The sequence below is a fragment of the Corvus kubaryi genome, unplaced genomic scaffold (assembly GCF_017639235.1).
Source record: "Corvus kubaryi isolate FWS band 111438036 unplaced genomic scaffold, C.kubaryi_AGA036_p1.0 37397, whole genome shotgun sequence".
In the NCBI taxonomy this organism is placed as follows: Eukaryota; Metazoa; Chordata; class Aves; order Passeriformes; family Corvidae; genus Corvus; species Corvus kubaryi.
The window spans coordinates 15503638-15520473 of NW_024581136.1; the positions used below are offsets into that span (position 1 = coordinate 15503638).

Here is a 16836-nt window from a genome sequence, read left to right on the forward strand (position 1 = left end):
ACAGCTCTATGCAGGTTATGAATGTGCAGGAGGGCTGTAAAAATGAAAAGCTCAAAGGAGAATCAAGGCCAGGTTGGGTGGGGCTCTGAGCAACCAGATTTAGTTGGTGGGACCCTTGCCCATGGCAGGGGCTTGGATTGAGGTGATCTTTAAGATCCCTCCAACCCAAATGGTTCTGTGAAAAATGAAGCACAAGCACCCACAGTTCAGACTCCTTCACATCCCCTCCACTGCAGTGCAGAGGGGACACAGATTTTCACTGCTGGAGAGGGAATTTCAGGTGCTCCAGGTGCTCTCAAAGGCAGCTCCATGATTCCTCATCAGGGGTTTGCTGTGCCAGCCGTGCATTTGTGCTGCTCTCCATCCCTCCTGCAGTGGGTCCCACAGCTCCTTCAGGGAGGATGACTGACAGTGCCCCAACAGCAGTTCTTAATTATTTTCCAACTTTGACAATTAATAACTAATAAGGCCTATATAATCAAATGGGATTTCAAGCCCATGGTTTAAACTCAATTTACTGTACTTTCACAACTGCTAAATTTTTCTTTTCCTTCCCCCTAAGGCACCTGCTTCCTTGAATTCTGGGAGGTGAAGATTAAGCTGACAGATGGTATCAGCAGAAGAATGATTATGAGTTTTAAAAACCTTGATATTTTGGCTTAGTACACCACTTTTCATGCAAATACTGACATGGATATTAGCATCCAATTAAGAAAGTATAAAACTATGCCATTCTGTTACAGTTTACATTACAATCATTTAATGTTTCATTAAAAATACTAGAAGAGCTGCTCTGAAAGGGATAAAAATCAATGATCTATTTATCACTTCTGCTGCTTTGCTCTTCTGGCACAATGTGGCAGTGAAAATGGGCTATAAATGTCCTTAAATTATTCTGTTAATTTGAGTTGCTTTCTCCATTTTTTTGTTCTAGCCTTACCAAAGGATCAATTTCTATCAAGACACACTACCTGGTATTAAGGGAGTGTCAGCAAGGTAAAGTGTTAACTCTTCTGTGGTCATAGAGTATTTCCAATTTTTTTCCATAGGTTAGGTTATGTCTAAACATACACCATTTTTTATTTGGACAAGGACTGTCAGTGCAATTTAAACACCAAAACCAGCTAATTGTCCACAGATGAATGTTTAGAAATATCCTTTGTTTACTGTTTAGTTTTGTTTTTTGTGAGGAACATATATTCTTGGCACTTCCATTGAATAATAACACACTCTGTTATTAAAAATAATGCTCTGACTTGTTTAACATCACCACATTCACACCACTTTTTAAAAATAAGGAATAAATGGAAAGAAATTTCCCAGTCCAATGTGAGGTAACACATGAAATAACCTATGTTTATTATAAAAACTTAAAATAATTCATTTGATACGACTATTTTTCTCTGGAAACATTATTACTTAATTAGCTTAAAATTAAAATGAAATTTGGAATGTCCTTAGAAAGTTTTCAAATGAAATGCTTTGAAAATTTGGAAACAAGTGGCTTTGGGTGAAGAAAATTCAATATACTTTTTTTTTCATAAATGTCAGGGATTTAACACACTAGATTTTGTTATTTTAACCAAGAAAGGTGTAATTCAAAAGGTTTTTGACCCAGTATACATACATTAGTTTAGCTCTTTCTCACAGACGGGGAAAAGGTATAAATCTCCTCCTTCTCGTCATATCTATTACCAGTGAACAAAACATGATAATGAAAATTATTCAAGTCTCATGAAATTCTGGTTTTGTGAGAAACTTTGGACATGCAGCCACATTATTTAGCAAACTATTTAAGTGTTACATGATGAGTAAATGAGGGGCAACATTGTATCTGCTGTAAGCAGAGACCATAAAATAATACAACTGAACCTTCTCATCACTGACTGCACTGACCCTCAGATTACAGGACCCTCAGCTTGGGAGCAATCACCTGGACAAATGTCACTTACCCAAATAGCTTAGTCAGTTTAACAAGTATTTGAGGCTAAGAAACCTGTGACAATTCTCCTTCCTGCTTTGCTTTTTCCTTTTTATATGAAACGTGAACATACATCCCAACTCTGTCTCCTGCAGCTTCTGACTCCAAAAGCAACTGCTGGATACAGGAAGGATGACAAACCTGGATGGATCAGCCTGTAAAAAAGATAGTGGAGGCTCTGAGTGCTGAAAAACAAACAGCTCTTAAACTAAATGGAGTTGCACCATAAATAGCAACAGCTGGTTGCAAGTATTGCTTGCAGACTGTCTTCTTTATTAGGAAATATCAAAACCTCCAGTGACAATTCATCACTTTTCTAATGCTATTAGCAGTAATGGAAAAATGCCAAGTCATTTTCCACAAATCTCCCTCAGGTCTCTTTAAATTCATAAAGCACCCAAGATTAGAGTACAACCTGAGTCAAAGAACATTGACTGGCCCTTAGCTGACCAAAAAATACCCAGCCCTCTGCTAGAGGGGCATTGCTGAATTGTTTTAAAGGACAACAGAACATCAGAGTTGAGTTTTTTAACTGGAGATGCTGAGGCTTGTTTGCTTTATTTCATTTGCATGTGGGTTGGTAACAAGACTGCCCTACGAGGCCAAACTTCACCATAGCTCCTAATAGCCATTGCCTTTGATATCAAAATTACTTGTAAATGCTTTCAAATTTGAAACACCACCACAATAACCAGTAGCCTGGCTGATTTTGCAAACTCTTGTAAAATTTTTAGACTAATGTTCATTTTTATGGTTGGTATAAAGGGTAGGATATAGTTTGGTTTCATGCAATGGCTAGAAGCTAATGCTAACAAATTCAAATTCAAAGGAGTATGTTACAGAGAGGTAGCCAGCAGGACAGTTTACCTAGGGAAGCAATGGATACTTACACATATAAAATCCCTATTAGTCATTTCATTCAAAGTGCAAATATTTTAAATCTTTTCTACCAAAAAGTCAAAATACCATAGTCTCAAAAAGTATGAAAAAATCAGAACATTTTTTCTTAAGTAAAATATTTTGACATCTTTTTACAACTTTGTTCCAGGGTTTTTACCATTTCCCAAAATGTATCATTGCAGGTATTGTGGAACATTCCAAGAACAGAGTGTGGACAATGCAACCACTCTGTAAAAAATAAAGAGTTTGGGGATTCATGCTACAACATTTAGAACCTCCTGTGGTTTCTATTCTTCAAACACAAGGCAGCAGTTTTACAATATCACTTAGTACTAAGTCACCTGTTCTTTTCTGCTGGGATTCAGCCATACAGGATTCAGACAGGGCTGTTCCTCAGCTTGGAGATAAGGATATAATGAATACTCACTCTGTGGATCAGCTCAGTGCCGAGAGAGAGGTGAGCAATGAGTGAAAACTTCCAGTTCTCTTCACAGACGTGCCTGCCATTTATCTCACACTGTATTCTGGTAAACAAAATTCAAGGGAGAGCATATAAGAGAACAACCAGACTAATGATCTGCAGTGTTAATGTTATCTATTTATACTAAAAGTATGCTTTTAGCTAAATGCCTTTTCAGTTCCCTTCCTGGGCAGCTAAATGAAAAAAAGGGTGATAATGGCATTTTCATTATTTTAGGAACATATTTACACCTTAACAAAAGAGCTCTTGGGGGGCACAAGAAATGAAGATGCAAGTGCTTAAACCAATAAGAAAATGTTTTGTGGATTATGTTAGAAATGAAAATATAAACTGCTAACAAAGTCATCTCAAAAAAAACCCCCCAAATGGTAATGAGATTTTTAAAGCTGCAGTCAAACTTCATCTTCTCATCGTATTTCAGTAAGTTTTCAGAAAGAAACCTGCAGGAAATTTTCTTGGACCATCAGGAACTAAGGAATTTTTTTCAATACATGAAATCATAGTTTTCTTTTGTGACAAATATCATCTCTTTAAACAAAGACTTCAAGTACATATAGACACCAGCAACCTTGAGCCACCAATCTATTTGAAAATATGGGGCTCTCTGCTCTTAGCCATTTAAAAGGCATGCATTTTAAGGGAAATTTAAATAAAGTTTATGCTCTGTGATACATTACATTTGCTTATGAATTATGGAGTTGTCAGGTTCTGGTCTCATATTCTTCTGGACTGTTTTCAGTGCAGTGTTCAGCAAGATGCAACTTCTCAAGTCTAACAGAGAAACACAGGAAAATTTCTCCCTTCATGTGGTTCTTCTCACTTTGGCATTTGGTGATTGGGGAAAAAAACTTACAAAAAAAAAAAAAAAAGAAAACTGTGGATGAAATCTGAAGTCAAAATTTAAAGCAATGCAAAACACTGAAATATGCCAGCATTTGATCTAAGGAGCCTACAGAATTAGCATAGTGAGCATATGTTCATGTTCAAAGATAACAGACATTTTTGATAACCCTCCCTAAACTTAGGTCATCTCTGATTTACATATTTAAATGTTCCTTTTTTCTTTTTTTTTGGGAATGACTTAAATCAGGGTCACCTTCATCATTTGTACAGAGATACATACACAGCTTTCATTTACATAAATGTTTAACTACAAATATTTCACCTCAATTTTTAAATGGTAAATCTGTATAAAATTGCTCATTTTCTTGTCCAATAATTTTTGTAATGTAGAATTATATTTTCTTTCTCTGCATATGTGCCAAAACTCTGTCTGCAGAAATGATGCCTGAATCTCATTCATCCACACCTGAGCTGATTATTTGTTGGATCTGTTTTCCCTCTTCTCCATAATCTTCTCTTATAAACTCCTTATTAAAGTCCTTAAAGCAACCTAGCTGCTTTAAAGTTTTTATCAGAACATCTGTATTTCCAGAGAATATTTGGGAACTCATGATTCTAGCACAAGCCATTGCTGCTAAACATTTCTGACTAGCCTAGCATTAGCCATGATAAAGATCATTTGATGTGGTCAAAGAGGGTGATCTAACAACATAAATCCCATAATTCCATTAAAAGCATAGGTAAATGCCTAAAAAACCCCAATCACAAAATTATCTTAAAACATTGTGAAAGCATCTTAAAAATGCAGATGTTTTCTTTTTTCTTTTCACATGTGGCACTTGCAGGAACCATAGCACTGATGAGAAGGAGACAGGAACATTCACAATTTTACCTGAGGCAGCTGTGTGGTTTGCTGTGACAGTTACCAGGGCCTGATGTAACATTTCAGCTGTGACCATTTCTGTCTGATTTTTGGCTGAAACACAAAGCTGTATTTCCAAGCTGGCCTTTGCTGTAGACATGTTTCCATCCAGAACAAGCTGATCCTTCTGGTTTACTCACCTCTCCAGCCGCACTCCTGACTTGGAGGATAAGAGCAGTCTGAAATTGGGGCCTGGCAGGGCTGTGTACGGGTCTAAATCCTTCTTGGAACTGATGGGAAAAGTATCTTCTCCTTTTTTTTTTTATTTTTTGCCAAGTGAGCTCTGATTAGGTTACAAAATTCTCCATCAAGATACCACAAGTACTCTTATAACAATGGGTAGATGTCACAGCATTTGTATGAGAATAAGCTGGACATCTAATGAGGTCAATTTTGGAGCTGTGTTTGTGTTCCACTTGTAATTACCCTCCACAGGCCAGGGAAGCTTGCCAAGGGCACTGCTGTAGCTTTTTACAGCAGGTTACGTACTTACATTTTATATCTGAGTATCTAAAGATACTTCAGGGCAGTACTTCAGAAGCAAACTGCATTAGTTGCTATGCCAGTGGATATGAAGCTTCCATGGCTTCAGACAACGTTTTCCCTTTATTGGGAAGATTTAAAAGCCCTGCATCCAATTTTACACTTTGGCTACACCACTAAAAACCCCAAAATACAGCACAGAGTGTTTGAGAGTGTGCATTAGCTCTGCTATCATTCATGCTCCTGGTTAACGAAATCCCCCAGGCCATTTGTCAGTGTTATGAAGCTCCCACAGCAAGTGCAGCCAGCCATGGCATCCAGTGTGCCGAGTGCTGGGTGTACCTGCCTTCCTAGAAAGGCTTGGGCCACTGGATGAGCTCATTACAGGGTTAGAGAGGCATTTTAAGGCTTTTTGCTGTTTCCATCCTCAGTCCCTTGCACTGGCTGCTGGAGGCACTTCCATACTGCCAGGACTGAACGGGGATTAGTTTGATTCTTTCCCACTATGAATATTAGAAAATATACCACAACATATCCAAGTGTTATGATACTAACTGCACCTTTTGTACATGCAATAAGTGGGTTTTCAGAATAAAATAACTCCTCTGTGCTTTTCCTCTTCCTCCAGCTCCTGGTCTCCCCGCTAGCAGAGTTACTGCCATTGAAGTTCTTCACCTCAGCCCTCACTTGCCCCTAATGCCATGGTCTCTGTTACCTCCTTGGTTTCCCTCAAAACCTGGGGCTCGCAGGGATGGCTGCCTTTGCTCTGAGATGAGAGCAGAGGAGCCATCCAGAGGGCAGCAGAACTGGGGACCCCACTCTCCTTGACAGTTCACCCAGGGAAAGCCACTTTAGCTGAAAAGAGAGGGAGAAGTAGAGACAGGCACACAGGGGCTGGAAAAGCACAAGTTCTGTATTCAGCTGCCTGGGAAGGTGCATGTGCAGATTCCAGATGAGAATCATTGAGTCATTAAGCTTGGAAAAGACCTCTAAGGTCACCAAGTCCAGTTATTAACCTTACAGGACCAGGTCCACCACTAAACCCTTTGCCTTAGCACCACATCCATGCGATTTTCGAACACTTGTTATGTGGCACAGCTACCAGAGAGGGAAATATTTTACATCAGGGTGTACTGAACAATGTTTGATATTCAGCAGCTCTACAACTCATGGTTTAAGAAGACAACATCATTAAAACAAGAGGTTTATATTCAAATGAATGTGATACATTACAGGAGTGTCCCCAGTGAGACAGGCCCAAAGGACTGCACTGGGAATGGGTTAAAATTTAGCCTGGATAATGACCTTCTGCTGCTATTAATCTAGTATGTGGCACAGGAATATAGCACATAAAGTTACAGATTTTTCTTTCCTACAATCACAAAAGCAATAAAATTAGATAATCCCAAGCTTCCTGTGTTCATATAAAAGAAAAACATAATTTTAAAAACTAAGACCTATATTTGAGTTCAATTTTTCAGGCAGGTTTCAAATCTTAGAAGTGTAAAATAACAAAAAATTATCTCCCAACAAAAAGTATTGCCTTTCACTTAGGTCCAAAAGCCTGCTGATATTTCATTCATCTGCATCAAATTAAGTTCAGGTGGGAGGCTGCGTTTATTGGTTTATTTGCTTTCTTTTCTCCTAGGAAAGCTGACCTGATTATTGAACTTATCTCTGTGGTGAAAAACTAAAATATAACTTCCTTGGTGCTGCTATTTTCCCACAGCTTGCACAGTTCTGCATTCCCAGGTTATCAAAATCTGCTTATATGAAAATCTTAAGTGGGAATGTGAAATTAAAGAAAAAACTTTTTATCATTCCTCTGTTATGAAGACTAATTTATTTATTGTTTAATCTGATAAGTAAGCAAATATTTATTGAATATCTAGTCTTTAAATTGCCAAATAATTATATATTGGGCTTAACTAGTTTAGTTGCCTTCAATCTACCAGTCTTCATTTCTCTGCAAGAGTATATCACAGTCTTCATCCTTTATCCTTTAACTATTAGACATTCTGATGTTTGCCTGGTGCCACCCTATGTTCTGTGTAGAGTTTTATTACAGAAGGATGAAATGGGGCTTGCAGATATAAAATCTCCCAGGTTGCCCTCGGGTAAGTATAATACTTAAATGCAAGAGTTATTATAATGAAGCTGATAATTATACCGTACACAAAAGGCAACGTGGAGGATGGTGCAGAAATGCACTGCACCAGAGCTGTATTTTAGCTGCAACGGGAGTGAGAGGTTAACTATTGCCTTGCTGAATTCAAAGGCAAATTTGCCACAGTGAGCTGATGAACAGGCAGCTTCTCTCCCGACATGCTCGTTCCTCTATAACCACCAACAGCTGGACTAACTTCCAAGTTGGCTCTTTTAAGCCTTAAATATATGTTTATGCAAGCAGCCACCATTTCCTGCTCTAGGTGGGAAATGCTGCACATGTTAGTTGAAAAAATAGCAAAAGATCTTGCAGTTGTGCCAGCAACAGACACTTTTCAGCAGGCGTTTGATGGAGGTTTCAAGCCTCATTGGTGCTATATTTCCGTATTTTGAGGTTCCAGCAAAGCGATCAAAATATGTATATTACCTTACTTAAAAACAAAATAAAGGAATAAAATTAAAAAGAAAAGACAAAATACATTGAATAGCTTGCATTCTCAGCAAATTACGATTCATGATATTCCTCCCTTTGTTTGGTTCATTTTCTGGCTTCTGAAAAGCAGGCATGCTGCTGCCTCAGTAATATTTACAGCACATGGTAAAGCACATTTCTCTGTGATCAAAATCCCTAATTTTTTACTTCCCTGCTTATTCTTAAACACAATACTGCTCTCAGTTAGGCTGCATAATAAAAGCAGGTCTAATAACAGCAACTTCTTGTTTGTGCTCCTCACATCACTGACATTTAGAGAATTATTTTACAATGGCATAATGGAGCTCATAGAACATTTTCAACAACAGTAGATGGTCACAGTTTCACTCCTACCTAGTATTTATAGTGCATTTTACATTAATTGTACCTTAATTGGAAAATTATATCAATTAGATTAACAGACTGTGTGTCCTGCTTTTGCCTGGGATAGAGCTAATTTTCCTCACAGAGCTAACATGGGGCTGTGTTGGATTTTTGCTGGAAAGTGTTGATAGCACAGGAACGTTTTAGGTATGGCTGAGCAGCACTTACACTACGAGGGCCTTTTCTGCTCCTCACCCTCTCCAGCAGCAAGGGGGCTGGGGGCGCAAGGATTTGGGAGGGGATACAGCTGGGACAGCTGACCACAACTGACCCAAGGGTGTCCCATACCCCATGGTGTCATGCTCAGCTGAGGGAGAAGCAGCAAGGGGGCACATTCAGAATGATGGTTTGCCTCCCCAAGCCAGCCTTAGCAGTGATGGAGCCCAGCTTTCCTGAGGAGGTCTGAACACCTGCCTGGACATGAGAAATGGGGAATGAATTCCACATTTTGCTTTGCTTGTGTGCTTTTATTCTCCTTATTAAACTCTCTTTATCTCAACCTGCATGTTTTCTCCCTGTTACTTTTCTGATTCTTTCCTCAATCCCACTGGGGAGCAGTGAGAAGAGGATCTGTGAAACTGAGTTGCTGGCTGGAGTTGAGCCATGACACCACAAAAAAATGATCTTTTCTTGAAACACAGCATGAGTATTTCCTTCATCTGTAAAAGGGGCAAGATCAATATTTAATTACCTCATGGGGAGTTGGGAGAGCTGCCTAAGGATGCCGTGCAAAGGGCTACTGACCAGTTAAAGAGAGAGCAATTCTGCTCTTGTTTAAGATGTGTCAAAGCCTGAATACGAAGGTGTGGCTTGTGCAGCCAAGCCTGTGAGACTCCTCGCCTGGGCAATGGCAGCAGTGCTTAGGCAGTGACACTTTGGTATGGCCTTGCACAGCTTGAGGAAAGGTGTGAACATGAGGCACATGCATGGTGTTAACCCACACTCCTCCTGCACTACAGCATCTGCGCTGACAGAGGTGCCACGAGTTACCCAAGGCTTCTGCTGTAACTTCATTCTGCTGGCAGGACTTCTCTTGAAAACACTTTCTGGAATAATTCCAGATATGTCACAGTGGAATGCATGTAAGAATTGGAAACAAAGCATTTATTTAGCTACATGGTTTATACACTGCTTTGTGTCCATAAACTAAATGAATTATTTCTTACATGCTAAAAATGTTCGGTGTGTCTTAGATGCCATACACATGGCAGAGTAAGATGTTAGTTGAAACAAAATAAAAAATATTTACACATATCACGTTTATATACATTTTGAATTTCTTCTCTTCCTTCTTTGAAATTGTGTTTTATATTTGCAGTTGAATCATTATGCTAAATTCTCCTTGGCACACAGACTCATATCCTTTTACAAGTCAGTTGGCTGCCTTATAGTGCATCACTGTATTGGAAAATCACAGCTGGTGAGAACTGGCACATCATGGAAAAATACAGAGCATTTTACAGATATTTTAAATTCTGAAGTGGGCAGTTGGGGAAAGACAGTGGAGAACCCTTGTCAAACAAAAAGTGGATATGCAGAAACTCCTCTGTGCCAAGAAACTCTGGATAACTCAAGAATGCTGCCTGCAGACAGTGTACTTTAAACCCCCACTGATAAATCAGTGGGAAATCCAGTCAGATCTGAAGGAAGGCCTTACCTTGGCACACAGTGATCATTCTCCTGCCCTGTGTTCAACTAAAGTCACTGTGAAAACTTCAGGGCACTTCCAAGTGTGCCACGCTTAGGGCACACTCCAGGAGCACTGGTGGACAGTGATTGATGGTCTCTGCACTTCATAACAGATGGAATTTGCAGCATTTAACATCTAACAGGAGATATGGTGGAGTTACCTGCGCATGAAAAACCTGAAACGAGTGACAAAGCCAAATATTAGCCAAAGTCTGGTCAGAAAAATAAAAACTGAAACAAAGAAGGAAAGAATTTGGTCTGCATTGTGAGAAATCAATGTTCTCTAGTGCTGTTTCTTAGTGACAATTGGCAGTTGAGTTATGCTTGGAAGAGAGGTCTGAAAATCAAAAGCCTCGTAGAAAAAGGGAATAGTGCTGGCTTCAAATACTTCTAGTCCTGTCCTTCCTACAGCCTGCAGTGACACTACCAACACCAGAAGGTAAAAGTCCTGACTCTGGCAATACAGCCTAGAAAGACTGGGCTGATTGCATCTATTTAAAAAATACTACGAGACCAAGGGCTCAATAAATGGAGCATTTCTGGAGAAGACATCGTCATTCACAGTACACGTGATGGTCGCTCTGCAGATCCACACAAGGACACACTGTCATTGTAATGCCTGGAATTCAGCCTCCTTCCCCAGCAAAATTAAGTTTTGAAGCCACTGGGATTTATGATGATGCCTCAATGAATTTTTGGCTGAGTTTATTTTAAAAAGAGCTCTCTGACATTGCTAAGCAGTAAAGCAAAACTTCATTACTATTAAAGGTAAACTGCTCTTTGCCCAGGTGGCCAAGAAGGCCAAGAACATCCAAGGTCATAAGTCAACTACTTTTGGGCCAAGTAATGGCCTCCAAAGAAGCAAAATCATCCAGTGTCTCTGACAGAGCTCATAGCAGCTTTTCACAGACACCAGGATCAGGATACTGGTGTCTGTAAGCTCGTCAGGTACAGCCATGTTCTGTCCTGTTGAACAGAGCATTTTAATACGGAAAGCCTTTCCTTCAATGGAAAAAGCCCTGAAAACAGAAACATTCATGTGGACTATTCATTTTTAGAACAGTTAATCATAATTGATCCTTACACAATGAATAGTAAATAAGAGTTATTACTGATAATGAATAATAAGACTGAATTATAATGGTGTGTTTATTAAGCTATCAATAATTAACAGGGATTTGCCATTTATTGTAAATACTGTTACTCCTTATGTTGCAGCTTTGGATGGCACAATTTATATGGTAATTTTATATGAAACAGCACCAATTACAGCATGGCTATTGCAACAGAGTAGAAGCAAATGATGACTTTATCAGTTTTGTTAACTTTTTCATTTTATTCATTGTCAGCACAGCCTGCAATGTAAACATGATGTAGAGAAGGGAATTAAAAAGTTCTGTTCAAGTCCAATAACTTTGGTTGGTAATCTAACTTCCCCCAGGCAATCACATGGCAGAAATAAATACAATGGGACAGAAATAAAGGCAGGCAGGTCATAATGATGGGGTGGAAAAAAGGGTATCAGGGTTTGTTAACTACTAATGCCACTGGAAGGAAAGGCAGAGTACTGTACCAGCCAGTGTTACAGTAGTGAAAACCCAAAATATTACTGAATGAATATAACAGGAGTTATATTGAATAGCACATTAATAAAAATACTAAAAGGATGAAATATGATTTCAAAATAACGGACTTGGAAATATTTAAACATTTCAATATTTGGGAAATTTTCCATGTGCATCAGTAACCTGTCTGAATGTTAACATTGCAGATTGTGGCTATTTTCAAAGGAAAAGTATTTTCAACATGTGTTCCAAACATCATAATTTGTGAATAAAGTAGAAGATATATGTTAGAGATAAACAAGTAGATTACACGTGATCTAGTTAAAAAAAAAAAAAGTTTGTATTTTTAATCTTTGTATTACTTGAAGAGAATTGCCACTAAGCTGTCCACAGCATTTAATAAGAGTCTTGAAAATTTTAGGAAAAAAAGCCCAGCTTTAAAAACATCTAAAAACAATTCTACAATCCTGTCAGAATCTGCAGCTTTGATATTAATAGTCAGTGTTTTCAGAACTGCCTTAGATGAACCTGGTGGCACACAGATGGCAAGTTATTTACATGATAAAAAGGAGAACTGGCCCATCTCTGGATCCCTAGGGGTGTTGTGACCCATTAACAGAAGAAAGACGACCTTTACTGAATAATAATTGAGAACTATTACTAAGATAATTACAAAACCAATTGATTGCCAGAAGGCCTAGACCTTGGCTCTCCAATTTATACAGCAACTGCTGGTGATCTGCCCAGAAAAAAAAAAACAGGCTTAGGGCTCACAAACACCATAACCTCAACATCTGCCTGCCATCTAAAGATAATGATCTGGTATTAATTAATTTGAACAGTGCAGTCATTGCAGAGGTAAACTGCATCACAAATCAGACACTTAACTTAACCTGAAGTTATCATGTTTCCATCCAGCCTGTATTAACAGGAAGAATGCTCTCAGGTAAATTAAACTGTTGCAGGTCACAACATGAAAATGAATTAAGTTAATTCTCTTTAACAGGGAGCATGATTTTGACTCTGTGCTGGATGCTGTACCAGTTAACATGATAAAAGCTTTTTTAAAAACGTTTTTCAAAATGCTCCTATGCTATCATTTTGTAGTGCACAAACCTCCAACTGCTTTTTCAGTTTCCTTCCTCTACAGGAAAGAGGAGACAGAAGTTATTAGCCTTTGTTAATTTTCAAAAGAGGGATTTCTGGGAACAAAACTATTAAAGGGTGTCTGTGGTGTGATACCACCAATTCTCTGTGGGGGAAATTCTGGACAGCACTAAAAATCCATGTAAGGTTCTCCTGGGCTTCTCCCATGTCTTCTGTGGGCGTTTGAGGTATAAAAACTACAGTCAGCACACCATATGTGCTGCTGATAGGATTTCCAAAATTATGCTTCCTTACATGTGAAGGGTATTTTGAAGAAGCTTTAAAAGCTGAAGGATTTAACAACTTAGTGCCAAGTTTCACACCTGGGAATTGATATTTAGGAATGTAGAACAGCAGAAGAACCTGGAACTCTAAAAAATCATAGCAAGCCTTCCTCCTTAAGGTGGAAACAGCTGAAATTACTGTGACAAATGCTTTGGATAAAATGTTCTTTCACCTAAAACCTGCTTCTTGATTTTTAACTCCACTATGAGTCCCATAGGTGGGATTCTTTGAGGACTCTCCACTAAAAGGAGTGTTACAGGTAGTCGTTCTTCAAGGGAGATAATTTAAGTCACAGCATGAAATTTATATAAAATTCAATTCACATTTGAGACCTGTAGTAAAAAAGAGCTGCCAACACTGACAGAATGCCTGTTCTGCATGACAGAAATGCTAATAGAGACAATTTCTTACCCAAGAAGTACCTAGATAATAGCATGTGGTGAAAAAAGGAGATAATGCATTCAATTTGCAACAAGATGTGTGAGCTAGGAATCAAACTAATGAAGAGCTTAAAAAATTAACTGCACTCTCAGGTGAACTGAGATTCAAACATGCAAGACAACTGGAACCTGAGGACACTTGCTCTGAACTTCAGGAGTTCGACCAGTGGAAGGTCACCCCCACACAGTGGATTGGGTTGGGATTGAAGGGTCAGATTAGTGAGGATTGATAGATTGAATTTCTTTTTTTTTTTTTTTTTTTTACAGCTCTACTTTTCAAGGGGAATTGTTTTGGGGGAGTAAAGCACTGCTGGCATTTTTCCCTCTTCTTCACATTGTCTTGACTGGGACAAAATCTGGATCAGGAGCAATGAGTCCATGGAGTTAGGGCTGAAAGCAACATTGACAAGGAAAAGGTCCTTACAGACACACGGGGCTTGTGAGAAGCCAATTGTCAATCATCTATCCATGTTTAAGTATGGAGTAACCAAAGCATGGCATTCTCAAGACCTGTCATCAGAGCTTAGGCAGGAAAGCTTTATTCTGTATAATGCCTTTGTTTACAAAGACCCTAGCTTAGAAGAGAGCATAATTTTATTAAAAGTCTTTGACAATTTATTCCTGTGAGCACTCCACAGTCACAGTAATTTATTATATTTTTCTCCTGACCCGACATAAATAAAATCTGAAAAAATAGCGAATATATGAATAGATGAATATATCTTCTAGGAGAAAGGACATCAGTGGCAATCAGAAATAGGAAGAAGATAAACACCCGACGAGACAAAGTGAATCAAACCAAAAAGTGTTTGGGAGAGGGGAATCACATTCTGGAAGAGCTGATGGAGGTAAATTCAACAGGGCGTAAGGAAGAAGAGCGGGGGTTAGGGCAGAGTAGGTGCACACATTTTTGTATTAAACCAGCACTGCAGCCATAGCTGACACTCCTCAGAAAACAATCCTCTGAGCTCCTTGATAGGGCATTTTGGACACAGAGAGTTTATGGTGTAACCCCACCCCACCAATTTGTCTGAACACTCTCACTGTCACACATCCAACTCAGTGCAATTTCTGACTCGCTCAGGCAGAATATGGAAAAGTTAAATCAATATATGCACTGTGTCCTTGGAATCAAGAAAGCATCTTGCTCTGGGATTGGAGCTACTGCAAACGTCTGGTGGCACTTTCTACCCAGTGATTTGTGGGGAATCCATCCACAAAGATTGACACTGAAGTCAGTCCATTCTTTGTGGGTTACATATTTGTGCTGTAATTCATCCTAGAAAGGTTTGGGTTTTTCAGAATTTCCTGTCAATCACCCTACTCCCATCAATAACCCCTGTGATATAACATGTTTTCAAGCAGTTTTTCCTCAAAAGATTTAAGATGTAGGATGGCCCTTATGCAGCTTTTGACTGTTGTAATTGTAGTAGAGATCAACAAAATTGGATGCTGTTCTGTCATCCTTGACTGGGCTCCTGGTGCTAATCAGGAGTTGGAAATTGCACATTCAGATGGATTTAGAGACATATACTGTGTGACAATTCAGCAAGCAGTAAAGAGCATTGTTTTGAATTCTTAAAGGTTAGTGATGCAAGCTGCAGTGACTAAAGCTTTTTGAGCCCTGAAAGAAAACCAATTAGGTGTATGAAACAAACACATTGCAGTAAAGCAATCTATATTTTCATACATTTAAGGCCAGGAGAAGAGATTAGTTCATCTACACTGAGTTTTTGTTTCAGATACTTATATTCCATCCAATTACCTCTGATATTGAACCCCCCATTACTTGTGTTCAGCCAAAAAATAACTTTCAGAAAGTATATAGACTGTATCTGAAAGTCTCCAGAGATGACGTCTACCATTTTCCTACTGCAATGTAGCCTGCCCCAAAGTTTAATTACCATCTCTGTGAAACAGAGAAAAAAGCAACAGCATGTGCCTTATTTTTAATTTGAAATTGCCTTGCTTTAGCTCCCAGCTACTGGTTCTTGCTATATGTTTCTTTGGTAGATTAAAGAACCCTGTAGTATTTCATGTTTTCTTCACAGAAAGGTGTTTATACAGGCTTAACTTTCTTTTTTTAGAAGCTCAACAGAAATCTCCCACTGGAATGCATTTTCTCTGCCCTCCAAAGCCTTCTTGTATCTCTACTTTGTACATATCCTTTTTTTTTTTTCCTGCAGCACAGATAGTGGGAACATTCCCAATATTCCTCTACTCATCTCTAACGGTTAGAGACTTTAATATCACCATACTACTTTAAATTCTGTTTTTATCCATAACCTTAAAGGAATTTTTACCATAATGAAAACTGAGCAAATTTTGCCATTGAAATCACGAGGGAAAAGCGATGAGGCATTAAATGCAAGCCAATGTACTGAAGAAATCAAAAATATTAGGTCAGATTTAGAGCCCAATAGGCCAAACCTGCAGAGCGAGCTGGATGAGCAACCCACACATTACAATCTTTGTCCATAGTACTGGAAAAAAGCATTGCCTTCTTACAAGAAAAGCATGCATGCATTTTCAACAAATCATATCCTAGAAAAGGAGGAGGAAAAAGCTAACCCAGTTTAACTTATTATGGCTATGATAGAGCCTTGTTTTTGTGTTTGATATTATGCTAATAATGGTGTCTTTCTAATATCCCGAGAGCCGAAGGGATGACCAAATAAATATCCTGTTCCCCAACAGCCTAATGCAGACTTTGAAGGTGGTCACAGTACTCACAATTGATTTTCATTTACTAAGACTGTTTAGAAACATGAGCAGTTCAGCTTTTGCTCCCATAAATAATTAAAATAAAAAATTACTGGGAGGGAAGGCGGGGAACTCATAGAAGTGCAACAAATTCTGAAGCTTATGAAATCACAGCCTAATTTTAATGGAATACAGTTAGTTAAATAAACATCATAGAAACACAACAAACAATGCAAGTTACAAGTCTTGTTGGCTGTGGATATGTTGCACATTTGTTAAGATGACCTTGGTTTGTGTGACATAAACTGGGCACCAGATGGACAGCAGCCTGAGGGAATTATCTTTAGTGCCAAAGTACCAATGTTCAAGTCAATTT

General features: G+C 38.7%; 1 long non-coding RNA gene across 3 annotated transcripts in view; it reads right to left on the reverse strand.

Moving 5' to 3' along the window:
* The window catches only part of LOC121671078, a 121433-nt gene that overhangs the window by 18696 nt on the left and 85901 nt on the right, over positions 1–16836 (reverse strand). For 2 of the 3 annotated variants that reach the window (XR_006018378.1, XR_006018376.1), the window contains exons 4-7: positions 10290–10497; positions 4040–4210; positions 3309–3405; positions 1953–2136 (exon numbers count right to left, since the gene is read on the reverse strand). This is a non-coding gene — a long non-coding RNA (uncharacterized LOC121671078). Of the gene's footprint in view, positions 1–1952; positions 2137–3308; positions 3406–4039; positions 4211–5097; positions 5704–10289; positions 10498–16836 lie in introns of those variants that run through there. The other variant, XR_006018377.1, reaches the window with a different exon arrangement.